The sequence below is a fragment of the Dermacentor albipictus genome, chromosome 6, assembly GCF_038994185.2.
Source record: "Dermacentor albipictus isolate Rhodes 1998 colony chromosome 6, USDA_Dalb.pri_finalv2, whole genome shotgun sequence".
Classification (NCBI taxonomy): domain Eukaryota; kingdom Metazoa; phylum Arthropoda; class Arachnida; order Ixodida; family Ixodidae; genus Dermacentor; species Dermacentor albipictus.
Genome location: NC_091826.1, coordinates 53550314 through 53564060, shown reverse-complemented (window position 1 = coordinate 53564060; position 13747 = coordinate 53550314).

Below are 13747 nucleotides of genomic sequence, written 5' to 3'. Positions count from 1 at the left end.
AATTGATATTTCCCTGGGCTATAGGCTTACCGTTTTTTCAATTTTTCGGGAAAAATTATTCTGTGCCTAATGGTTTATTTATCGCGATAAACGGCGTCTGCGCAAGCCCGGGGACTCATATATGCGGAGAACTGCCGCTTTCAATGCACTTTATTTTTCGTCGGAAAATTGATATTTCCCTGGGCTATAGGCTTACCGTTTTTTCAATTTTTCGGGGAAAATTATTCTGCGCCTAATGGTTTATTTATCGCGATAAGCGGCGTCTGCGCAAGCCCGGGGACTCATATATGCGGAGAACTGCCGCTTTCAATACACTTTATTTTTCGTCGGGAAATTGATATTTTCCTGGGATTATAGGCTTACCGTTTTTTCAATTTTTCGGGAAAAATTATTCTGCGCCTAATGGTTTATTTATCGCGTTAAACGGCGTCTGCGCAAGCCCGGGGACTCATATATGCGGAGAACTGCCGCTTTCAATACACTTAATTTTTCGTCGGAAAATTGATATTTCCCTGGGCGGCTTACCGGCTTACCGTTTTTTCAATTTTTCGGGGAAAATTATTCTGCGCCTAATGGTTTATTTATCGCGTTACACGGCGTCTGCGCAAGCCCGGGGACTCATATATGCGGAGAACTGCCGCTTTCAATACACTTTATTTTTCGTCGGGAAATTGATATTTACCTGGGCTATAGGCTTACCATTTTTTCAATCTTTCGGGGAAAATTATTCTGCGCCTAATGGTTTATTTATCGCGTTATACGGCGTCTGCGCAAGCCCGGGGACTCATATATGCGGAGAACTGCCGCTTTCAATACACTTTATTTTTCGTCGGAAAATTGATATTTCCCTGGGCTATAGGCTTACCATTTTTTCAATTTTTCGGGAAAAATTATTCTGCGCCTAATGGTTTATTTATCGCGTTAAACGGCGTCTGCGCAAGCCCGGGGACTCATATATGCGGAGAACTGCCGCTTTCAATACACTTTATTTTTCGTCGGAAAATTGATATTTCCCTGGGCTATAGGCTTACCGTTTTTTCAATTTTTCGGGAAAAATTATTCTGCGCCTAATGGTTTATTTATCGCGTTAAACGGCGTCTGCGCAAGCCCGGGGACTCATATATGCGGAGAACTGCCGCTTTCAATACACTTTATTTTTCGTCGGGAAATTGATATTTTCCTGGGCTATAGGCTTACCGTTTTTTCAATTTTTCGGGAAAAATTATTCTGCGCCTAATGGTTTATTTATCGCGTTAAACGGCGTCTGCGCAAGCCCGGGGACTCATATATGCGGAGAACTGCGGCTTTCAATACACTTTATTTTTCGTCGGAAAATTGATATTTCCCTGGGCTATAGGCTTACCGTTGTTTCAATTTTTCGGGGAAAATTATTCTGCGCCTAATGGTTTATTTATCGCGTTACACGGCGTCTGCGCAAGCCCGGGGACTCATATATGCGGAGAACTGCCGCTTTCAATACACTTTATTTTTCGTCGGGAAATTGATATTTTCCTGGGCTATAGGCTTACCGTTTTTTCAATTTTTCGGGAAAAATTATTCTGCGCCTAATGGTTTATTTATCGCGTTAAACGGCGTCTGCGCAAGCCCGGGGACTCATATATGCGGAGAACTGCCGCTTTCAATACACTTTATTTTTCGTTGGAAAATTGATATTTCCCTGGGCTATAGGCTTACCGTTTTTTCAATTTTTCGGGGAAAATTATTCTGCGCCTAATGGTTTATTTATCGCGTTACACGGCGTCTGCACAAGCCCGGGGACTCATATATGCGGAGAACTGCCGCTTTCAATACACTTTATTTTTCGTCGGGAAATTGATATTTCCCTGGGTTATAGGCTTACCATTTTTTCAATTTTTCGGGAAAAATTATTCTGCGCCTAATGGTTTATTTATCGCGTTAAACGGCGTCTGCGCAAGCCCGGGGACTCATATATGCGGAGAACTGCCGCTTTCAATACACTTTATTTTTCGTCGGAAAATTGATATTTCCCTGGGCTATAGGCTTACCGTTTTTTCAATTTCTCGGGAAAAATTATTCTGCGCCTAATGGTTTATTTATCGCGTTAAACGGCGTCTGCGCAAGTCCGGGGACTCATATATGCGGAGAACTGCCGCTTTCAATACACTTTATTTTTCGTCGGAAAATTGATATTTCCCTGGGCTATAGGCTTACCGTTTTTTCAATTTCTCGGGAAAAATTATTCTGCGCCTAATGGTTTATTTATCGCGTTAAACGGCGTCTGCGCAAGCCCGGGGACTCATATATGCGGAGAACTGCCGCTTTCAATAAACTTTATTTTTCGTCGGGAAATTGATATTTTCCTGGGCTATAGGCTTACCGTTTTTTCAATTTTTCGGGAAAAATTATTCTGCGCCTAATGGTTTATTTATCGCGTTAAACGGCGTCTGCGCAAGCCCGGGGACTCATATATGCGGAGAACTGCCGCTTTCAATACACTTAATTTTTCGTCGGAAAATTGATATTTCCCTGGGCTATAGGCTTACCGTTTTTTCAATTTTTCGGGGAAAATTATTCTGCGCCTAATGGTTTATTTATCGCGATAAACGGCGTCTGCGCAAGCCCGGGGACTCATATATGCGGAGAACTGCCGCCTTCAATACATTTTATTTTTCGTCGGAAAATTGATATTTCCCTGGGCTATGGCTTACCGTTTTTTCAATTTTTCGGGGAAAATTATTCTGCGCCTAATGGTTTATTTATCGCGTTACACGGCGTCTGCGCAAGCCCGGGGACTCATATATGCGCAGAACTGCCGCTTTGAATACACTTTATTTTTCGTCGGGAAATTGATATTTTCCTGGGCTATAGGCTTACCGTTTTTTCAATTTTTCGGGGAAAATTATTCTGCGCGTAATGGTTTATTTATCGCGTTACACGGCGTCTGCGCAAGCCCGGGGACTCATATATGCGGAGAACTGCCGCTTTCAATACACTTTATTTTTCGTCGGAAAATTGATATTTCCCTGGGCTATAGGCTTACCGTTTTTTCAATTTTTCGGGGAAAATTATTCTGCGCCTAATGGTTTATTTATCGCGTTAGACGGCGTCTGCGCAAGTCGGGGACTCATATATGCGGAGAACTGCCGCTTTCAATACACTTTATTTTTCGTCGGGAAATTGATATTTCCCTGGGCTATAGGCTTACCATTTTTTCAATTTTTCGGGGAAAATTATTCTGTGCCTAATGGTTTATTTATCGCGTTACACGGCGTCTGCGCAAGCCCGGGGACTCATATATGCGGAGAACTGCCGCTTTCAATACACTTTATTTTTCGTCGGGAAATTGATATTTCCCTGGGCTATAGGCTTACCGTTTTTTCAATTTTTCGGGGAAAATTATTCTGCGCCTAATGGTTTATTTATCGCGTTACACGGCGTCTGCGCAAGCCCGGGGACTCATATATGCGGAGAACTGCCGCTTTCAATACACTTTATTTTTCGTCGGGAAATTGATATTTTCCTGGGCTATAGGCTTACCGTTTTTTCAATTTTTCGGGGAAAATTATTCTGCGCCTAATGGTTTATTTATCGCGTTAAACGGCGTCTGCGCAAGCCCGGGGACTCATATGTGCGGAGAACTGCCGCTTTCAATACACTTTATTTTTCGTCGGAAAATTGATATTTCCCTGGGCTATAGGCTTACCGTTTTTTCAATTTTTCGGGGAAAATTATTCTGCGCCTAATGGTTTATTTATCGCGTTACACGGCGTCTGCGCAAGCCCGGGGACTCATATATGCGGAGAACTGCCGCTTTCAATACACTTTATTTTTCGTCGGGAAATTGATATTTCCCTGGGCTATTAGCTTACCGTTTTTTCAATTTTTCGGGGAAAATTATTCTGCGCCTAATGGTTTATTTATCGCGTTACACGGCGTCTGCGCAAGCCCGGGGACTCATATATGCGGAGAACTGCCGCTTTCAATACACTTTATTTTTCGTCGGGAAATTGATATTTTCCTGGGCTATAGGCTTACCGTTTTTTCAATTTTTCGGGGAAAATTATTCTGCGCCTAATGGTTTATTTATCGCGTTAAACGGCGTCTGCGCAAGCCCGGGGACTCATATATGCGGAGAACTGCCGCTTTCAATACACTTAATTTTTCGTCGGAAAATTGATATTTCCCTGGGCTATAGGCTTACCGTTTTTTCAATTTTTCGGGGAAAATTATTCTGCGCCTAATGGTTTATTTATCGCGATAAACGGCGTCTGCGCAAGCCCGGGGACTCATATATGCGGAGAACTGCCGCCTTCAATACATTTTATTTTTCGTCGGAAAATTGATATTTCCCTGGGCTATGGCTTACCGTTTTTTCAATTTTTCGGGGAAAATTATTCTGCGCCTAATGGTTTATTTATCGCGTTACACGGCGTCTGCGCAAGCCCGGGGACTCATATATGCGCAGAACTGCCGCTTTGAATACACTTTATTTTTCGTCGGGAAATTGATATTTTCCTGGGCTATAGGCTTACCGTTTTTTCAATTTTTCGGGGAAAATTATTCTGCGCGTAATGGTTTATTTATCGCGTTACACGGCGTCTGCGCAAGCCCGGGGACTCATATATGCGGAGAACTGCCGCTTTCAATACACTTTATTTTTCGTCGGGAAATTGATATTTCCCTGGGCTATAGGCTTACCATTTTTTCAATTTTTCGGGGAAAATTATTCTGCGCCTAATGGTTTATTTATCGCGTTACACGGCGTCTGCGCAAGCCCGGGGACTCATATATGCGGAGAACTGCCGCTTTCAATACACTTTATTTTTCGTCGGAAAATTGATATTTCCCTGGGCTATAGGCTTACCGTTTTTTCAATTTTTCGGGGAAAATTATTCTGCGCCTAATGGTTTATTTATCGCGTTAGACGGCGTCTGCGCAAGTCGGGGACTCATATATGCGGAGAACTGCCGCTTTCAATACACTTTATTTTTCGTCGGGAAATTGATATTTCCCTGGGCTATAGGCTTACCATTTTTTCAATTTTTCGGGGAAAATTATTCTGTGCCTAATGGTTTATTTATCGCGTTACACGGCGTCTGCGCAAGCCCGGGGACTCATATATGCGGAGAACTGCCGCTTTCAATACACTTTATTTTTCGTCGGGAAATTGATATTTCCCTGGGCTATAGGCTTACCGTTTTTTCAATTTTTCGGGGAAAATTATTCTGCGCCTAATGGTTTATTTATCGCGTTACACGGCGTCTGCGCAAGCCCGGGGACTCATATATGCGGAGAACTGCCGCTTTCAATACACTTTATTTTTCGTCGGGAAATTGATATTTTCCTGGGCTATAGGCTTACCGTTTTTTCAATTTTTCGGGGAAAATTATTCTGCGCCTAATGGTTTATTTATCGCGTTAAACGGCGTCTGCGCAAGCCCGGGGACTCATATGTGCGGAGAACTGCCGCTTTCAATACACTTTATTTTTCGTCGGAAAATTGATATTTCCCTGGGCTATAGGCTTACCGTTTTTTCAATTTTTCGGGGAAAATTATTCTGCGCCTAATGGTTTATTTATCGCGTTACACGGCGTCTGCGCAAGCCCGGGGACTCATATATGCGGAGAACTGCCGCTTTCAATAGACTTTATTTTTCGTCGGGAAATTGATATTTCCCTGGGCTATAGGCTTACCATTTTTTCAATTTTTCGGGGAAAATTATTCTGCGCCTAATGGTTTATTTATCGCGTTACACGGCGTCTGCGCAAGCCCGGGGACTCATATATGCGGAGAACTGCCGCCTTCAATACATTTTATTTTTCGTCGGAAAATTGATATTTCCCTGGGCTATGGCTTACCGTTTTTTCAATTTTTCGGGGAAAATTATTCTGCGCCTAATGGTTTATTTATCGCGTTACACGGCGTCTGCGCAAGCCCGGGGACTCATATATGCGCAGAACTGCCGCTTTGAATACATTTTATTTTTCGTCGGAAAATTGATATTTCCCTGGGCTATGGCTTACCGTTTTTTCAATTTTTCGGGGAAAATTATTCTGCGCCTAATGGTTTATTTATCGCGTTACACGGCGTCTGCGCAAGCCCGGGGACTCATATATGCGCAGAACTGCCGCTTTGAATACACTTTATTTTTCGTCGGGAAATTGATATTTTCCTGGGCTATAGGCTTACCGTTTTTTCAATTTTTCGGGGAAAATTATTCTGCGCGTAATGGTTTATTTATCGCGTTACACGGCGTCTGCGCAAGCCCGGGGACTCATATATGCGGAGAACTGCCGCTTTCAATACACTTTATTTTTCGTCGGGAAATTGATATTTCCCTGGGCTATAGGCTTACCATTTTTTCAATTTTTCGGGGAAAATTATTCTGCGCCTAATGGTTTATTTATCGCGTTACACGGCGTCTGCGCAAGCCCGGGGACTCATATATGCGGAGAACTGCCGCTTTCAATACACTTTATTTTTCGTCGGAAAATTGATATTTCCCTGGGCTATAGGCTTACCGTTTTTTCAATTTTTCGGGGAAAATTATTCTGCGCCTAATGGTTTATTTATCGCGTTAGACGGCGTCTGCGCAAGTCGGGGACTCATATATGCGGAGAACTGCCGCTTTCAATACACTTTATTTTTCGTCGGGAAATTGATATTTCCCTGGGCTATAGGCTTACCATTTTTTCAATTTTTCGGGGAAAATTATTCTGTGCCTAATGGTTTATTTATCGCGTTACACGGCGTCTGCGCAAGCCCGGGGACTCATATATGCGGAGAACTGCCGCTTTCAATACACTTTATTTTTCGTCGGGAAATTGATATTTCCCTGGGCTATAGGCTTACCGTTTTTTCAATTTTTCGGGGAAAATTATTCTGCGCCTAATGGTTTATTTATCGCGTTACACGGCGTCTGCGCAAGCCCGGGGACTCATATATGCGGAGAACTGCCGCTTTCAATACACTTTATTTTTCGTCGGGAAATTGATATTTTCCTGGGCTATAGGCTTACCGTTTTTTCAATTTTTCGGGGAAAATTATTCTGCGCCTAATGGTTTATTTATCGCGTTAAACGGCGTCTGCGCAAGCCCGGGGACTCATATGTGCGGAGAACTGCCGCTTTCAATACACTTTATTTTTCGTCGGAAAATTGATATTTCCCTGGGCTATAGGCTTACCGTTTTTTCAATTTTTCGGGGAAAATTATTCTGCGCCTAATGGTTTATTTATCGCGTTACACGGCGTCTGCGCAAGCCCGGGGACTCATATATGCGGAGAACTGCCGCTTTCAATAGACTTTATTTTTCGTCGGGAAATTGATATTTCCCTGGGCTATAGGCTTACCATTTTTTCAATTTTTCGGGGAAAATTATTCTGCGCCTAATGGTTTATTTATCGCGTTACACGGCGTCTGCGCAAGCCCGGGGACTCATATATGCGGAGAACTGCCGCTTTCAATACACTTTATTTTTCGTCGGAAAATTGATATTTCCCTGGGCTATAGGCTTACCGTTTTTTCAATTTTTCGGGAAAAATTATTCTGCGCCTAATGGTTTATTTATCGCGATAAACGGCGTCTGCGCAAGCCCGGGGACTCATATATGCGGAGAACTGCCGCTTTCAATACACTTTATTTTTCGTCGGAAAATTGATATTTCCCTGGGCTATAGGCTTACCGTTTTTTCAATTTTTCGGGGAAAATTATTCTGCGCCTAATGGTTTATTTATCGCGATAAGCGGCGTCTGCGCAAGCCCGGGGACTCATATATGCGGAGAACTGCCGCTTTCAATACACTTTATTTTTCGTCGGGAAATTGATATTTTCCTGGGATTATAGGCTTACCGTTTTTTCAATTTTTCGGGAAAAATTATTCTGCGCCTAATGGTTTATTTATCGCGTTAAACGGCGTCTGCGCAAGCCCGGGGACTCATATATGCGGAGAACTGCCGCTTTCAATACACTTAATTTTTCGTCGGAAAATTGATATTTCCCTGGGCTATAGGCTTACCGTTTATTCAATTTTTCGGGGAAAATTATTCTGCGCCTAATGGTTTATTTATCGCGTTACACGGCGTCTGCGCAAGCCCGGGGACTCATATATGCGGAGAACTGCCGCTTTCAATACACTTTATTTTTCGTCGGGAAATTGATATTTCCCTGGGCTATAGGCTTACCATTTTTTCAATCTTTCGGGGAAAATTATTCTGCGCCTAATGGTTTATTTATCGCGTTACACGGCGTCTGCGCAAGCCCGGGGACTCATATATGCGGAGAACTGCCGCTTTCAATACACTTTATTTTTCGTCGGAAAATTGATATTTCCCTGGGCTATAGGCTTACCATTTTTTCAATTTTTCGGGAAAAATTATTCTGCGCCTAATGGTTTATTTATCGCGTTAAACGGCGTCTGCGCAAGCCCGGGGACTCATATATGCGGAGAACTGCCGCTTTCAATACACTTTATTTTTCGTCGGAAAATTGATATTTCCCTGGGCTATAGGCTTACCGTTTTTTCAATTTTTCGGGAAAAATTATTCTGCGCCTAATGGTTTATTTATCGCGTTAAACGGCGTCTGCGCAAGCCCGGGGACTCATATATGCGGAGAACTGCCGCTTTCAATACACTTTATTTTTCGTCGGGAAATTGATATTTCCCTGGGCTATAGGCTTACCGTTTTTTCAATTTTTCGGGGAAAATTATTCTGCGCCCAATGGTTTATTTATCGCGATAAACGGCGTCTGCGCAAGCCCGGGGACTCATATATGCGGAGAACTGCCGCTTTCAATACACTTTATTTTTCGTCGGGAAATTGATATTTTCCTGGGCTATAGGCTTACCGTTTTTTCAATTTTTCGGGAAAAATTATTCTGCGCCTAATGGTTTATTTATCGCGTTAAACGGCGTCTGCGCAAGCCCGGGGACTCATATATGCGGAGAACTGCCGCTTTCAATACACTTTATTTTTCGTCGGAAAGTTGATATTTCCCTGGGCTATAGGCTTACCGTTGTTTCAATTTTTCGGGGAAAATTATTCTGCGCCTAATGGTTTATTTATCGCGTTACACGGCGTCTGCGCAAGCCCGGGGACTCATATATGCGGAGAACTGCCGCTTTCAATACACTTTATTTTTCGTCGGGAAATTGATATTTTCCTGGGCTATAGGCTTACCGTTTTTTCAATTTTTCGGGAAAAATTATTCTGCGCCTAATGGTTTATTTATCGCGTTAAACGGCGTCTGCGCAAGCCCGGGGACTCATATATGCGGAGAACTGCCGCTTTCAATACACTTTATTTTTCGTCGGAAAATTGATATTTCCCTGGGCTATAGGCTCACCGTTTTTTCAATTTTTCGGGGAAAATTATTCTGCGCCTAATGGTTTATTTATCGCGTTACACGGCGTGTGCGCAAGCCCGGGGACTCATATATGCGGAGAACTGCCGCTTTCAATACACTTTATTTTTCGTCGGGAAATTGATATTTCCCTGGGCTATAGGCTTACCATTTTTTCAATTTTTCGGGGAAAATTATTCTGTGCCTAATGGTTTATTTATTGCGTTACACGGCGTCTGCGCAAGCCCGGGGACTCATATATGCGGAGAACTGCCGCTTTCAATACACTTTATTTTTCGTCGGAAAATTGATATTTCCCTGGGCTATAGGCTTACCGTTTTTTCAATTTTTCGGGAAAAATTATTCTGCGCCTAATGGTTTATTTATCGCGTTAAACGGCGTCTGCGCAAGCCCGGGGACTCATATATGCGGAGAACTGCCGCTTTCAATACACTTTATTTTTCGTCGGAAAATTGATATTTCCCTGGGCTATAGGCTTACCGTTTTTTCAATTTCTCGGGAAAAATTATTCTGCGCCTAATGGTTTATTTATCGCGTTAAACGGCGTCTGCGCAAGTCCGGGGACTCATATATGCGGAGAACTGCCGCTTTCAATACACTTTATTTTTCGTCGCAAAATTGATATTTCCCTGGGCTATAGGCTTACCGTTTTTTCAATTTCTCGGGAAAAATTATTCTGCGCCTAATGGTTTATTTATCGCGTTAAACGGCGTCTGCGCAAGCCCGGGGACTCATATATGCGGAGAACTGCCGCTTTCAATACACTTTATTTTTCGTCGGGAAATTGATATTTTCCTGGGCTATAGGCTTACCGTTTTTTCAATTTTTCGGGAAAAATTATTCTGCGCCTAATGGTTTATTTATCGCGTTAAACGGCGTCTGCGCAAGCCCGGGGACTCATATATGCGGAGAACTGCCGCTTTCAATACACTTTATTTTTCGTCGGGAAATTGATATTTTCCTGGGCTATAGGCTTACCGTTTTTTGAATTTTTCGGGAAAAATTATTCTGCGCCTAATGGTTTATTTATCGCGTTAAACGGCGTCTGCGCAAGCCCGGGGACTCATATATGCGGAGAACTGCCGCTTTCAATACACTTTATTTTTCGTCGGGAAATTGATATTTTCCTGGGCTATAGGCTTACCGTTTTTTCAATTTTTCGGGAAAAATTATTCTGCGCCTAATGGTTTATTTATCGCGTTAAACGGCGTCTGCGCAAGCCCGGGGACTCATATATGCGGAGAACTGCCGCTTTCAATACACTTTATTTTTCGTCGGAAATTTGATATTTCCCTGGGCTATAGGCTTACCGTTGTTTAAATTTTTCGGGGAAAATTATTCTGCGCCTAATGGTTTATTTATCGCGTTAAACGGCGTCTGCGCAAGCCCGGGGACTCATATATGCGGAGAACTGCCGCTTTCAATACACTTTATTTTTCGTCGGGAAATTGATATTTTCCTGGGCTATAGGCTGACCGTTTTTTCAATTTTTCGGGAAAAATTATTCTGCGCCTAATGGTTTATTTATCGCGTTAAACGGCGTCTGCGCAAGCCCGGGGACTCATATATGCGGAGAACTGCCGCTTTCAATACACTTTATTTTTCGTCGGGAAATTGATATTTTCCTGGGCTATAGGCTTACCGTTTTTTCAATTTTTCGGGAAAAATTATTCTGCGCCTAATGGTTTATTTATCGCGTTAAACGGCGTCTGCGCAAGCCCGGGGACTCATATATGCGGAGAACTGCCGCTTTCAATACACTTTATTTTTCGTCGGAAAATTGATATTTCCCTGGGCTATAGGCTTACCGTTTTTTTAATTTTTCGGGGAAAATTATTCTGCGCCTAATGGTTTATTTATCGCGCTACACGGCGTCTGCGCAAGCCCGGGGACCCATATATGCGGAGAACTGCCGCTTTCAATACACTTTATTTTTCGTCGGAAAATTGATATTTCCCTGGGCTATAGGCTTACCGTTTTTTCAATTTTTCGGGGAAAATTATTCTGCGCCTAATGGTTTATTTATCGCGTTAAACGGCGTCTGCGCAAGCCCGGGGACTCATATATGCGGAGAACTGCCGCTTTCAATACACTTTATTTTTCGTCGGGAAATTGATATTTTCCTGGGCTATAGGCTTACCGTTTTTTCAATTTTTCGGGAAAAATTATTCTGCGCCTAATGGTTTATTTATCGCGTTAAACGGCGTCTGCGCAAGCCCGGGGACTCATATATGCGGAGAACTGCCGCTTTCAATACACTTTATTTTTCGTCGGAAAATTGATATTTCCCTGGGCTATAGGCTTACCGTTTTTTTAATTTTTCGGGGAAAATTATTCTGCGCCTAATGGTTTATTTATCGCGCTACACGGCGTCTGCGCAAGCCCGGGGACCCATATATGCGGAGAACTGCCGCTTTCAATACACTTTATTTTTCGTCGAGAAATTGATATTTCCCTGGGCTATAGGCTTACCATTTTTTCAATTTTTCGGGGAAAATTATTCTGTGCCTAATGGTTTATTTATCGCGTTAAACGGCGTCTGCGCAAGCCCGGGGACTCATATATGCGGAGAACTGCCGCTTTCAATACACTTTATTTTTCGTCGGAAATTTGATATTTCCCTGGGCTATAGGCTTACCGTTGTTTAAATTTTTCGGGGAAAATTATTCTGCGCCTAATGGTTTATTTATCGCGTTAAACGGCGTCTGCGCAAGCCCGGGGACTCATATATGCGGAGAACTGCCGCTTTCAATACACTTTATTTTTCGTCGGGAAATTGATATTTTCCTGGGCTATAGGCTTACCGTTTTTTCAATTTTTCGGGAAAAATTATTCTGCGCCTAATGGTTTATTTATCGCGTTAAACGGCGTCTGCGCAAGCCCGGGGACTCATATATGCGGAGAACTGCCGCTTTCAATACACTTCATTTTTCGTCGGGAAATTGATATTTTCCTGGGCTATAGGCTTACCGTTTTTTCAATTTTTCGGGAAAAATTATTCTGCGCCTAATGGTTTATTTATCGCGTTAAACGGCGTCTGCGCAAGCCCGGGGACTCATATATGCGGAGAACTGCCGCTTTCAATACACTTTATTTTTCGTCGGAAAATTGATATTTCCCTGGGCTATAGGCTTACCGTTTTTTTAATTTTTCGGGGAAAATTATTCTGCGCCTAATGGTTTATTTATCGCGCTACACGGCGTCTGCGCAAGCCCGGGGACCCATATATGCGGAGAACTGCCGCTTTCAATACACTTTATTTTTCGTCGGAAAATTGATATTTCCCTGGGCTATAGGCTTACCGTTTTTTCAATTTTTCGGGGAAAATTATTCTGCGCCTAATGGTTTATTTATCGCGTTAAACGGCGTCTGCGCAAGCCCGGGGACTCATATATGCGGAGAACTGCCGCTTTCAATACACTTTATTTTTCGTCGGGAAATTGATATTTTCCTGGGCTATAGGCTTACCGTTTTTTCAATTTTTCGGGAAAAATTATTCTGCGCCTAATGGTTTATTTATCGCGTTAAACGGCGTCTGCGCAAGCCCGGGGACTCATATATGCGGAGAACTGCCGCTTTCAATACACTTTATTTTTCGTCGGAAAATTGATATTTCCCTGGGCTATAGGCTTACCGTTTTTTTAATTTTTCGGGGAAAATTATTCTGCGCCTAATGGTTTATTTATCGCGCTACACGGCGTCTGCGCAAGCCCGGGGACCCATATATGCGGAGAACTGCCGCTTTCAATACACTTTATTTTTCGTCGAGAAATTGATATTTCCCTGGGCTATAGGCTTACCATTTTTTCAATTTTTCGGGGAAAATTATTCTGTGCCTAATGGTTTATTTATCGCGTTACACGGCGTCTGCGCAAGCCCGGGGACTCATATATGCGGAGAACTGCCGCTTTCAATACACTTTATTTTTCGTCGGAAAATTGATATTTCCCTGGGCTATAGGCTTACCGTTTTTTCAATTTTTCGGGAAAAATTATTCTGCGCCTAATGGTTTATTTATCGCGTTAAACGGCGTCTGCGCAAGCCCGGGGACTCATATATGCGGAGAACTGCCGCTTTCAATACACTTTATTTTTCGTCGGAAAATTGATATTTCCCTGGGCTATAGGCTTACCGTTTTTTCAATTTCTCGGGAAAAATTATTCTGCGCCTAATGGTTTATTTATCGCGTTAAACGGCGTCTGCGCAAGTCCGGGGACTCATATATGCGGAGAACTGCCGCTTTCAATACACTTTATTTTTCGTCGGAAAATTGATATTTCCCTGGGCTATAGGCTTACCGTTTTTTCAATTTTTCGGGGAAAATTATTCTGCGCCTAATGGTTTATTTATCGCGTTACACGGCGTCTGCGCAAGCCCGGGGTCTCATATATGCGGAGAACTGCC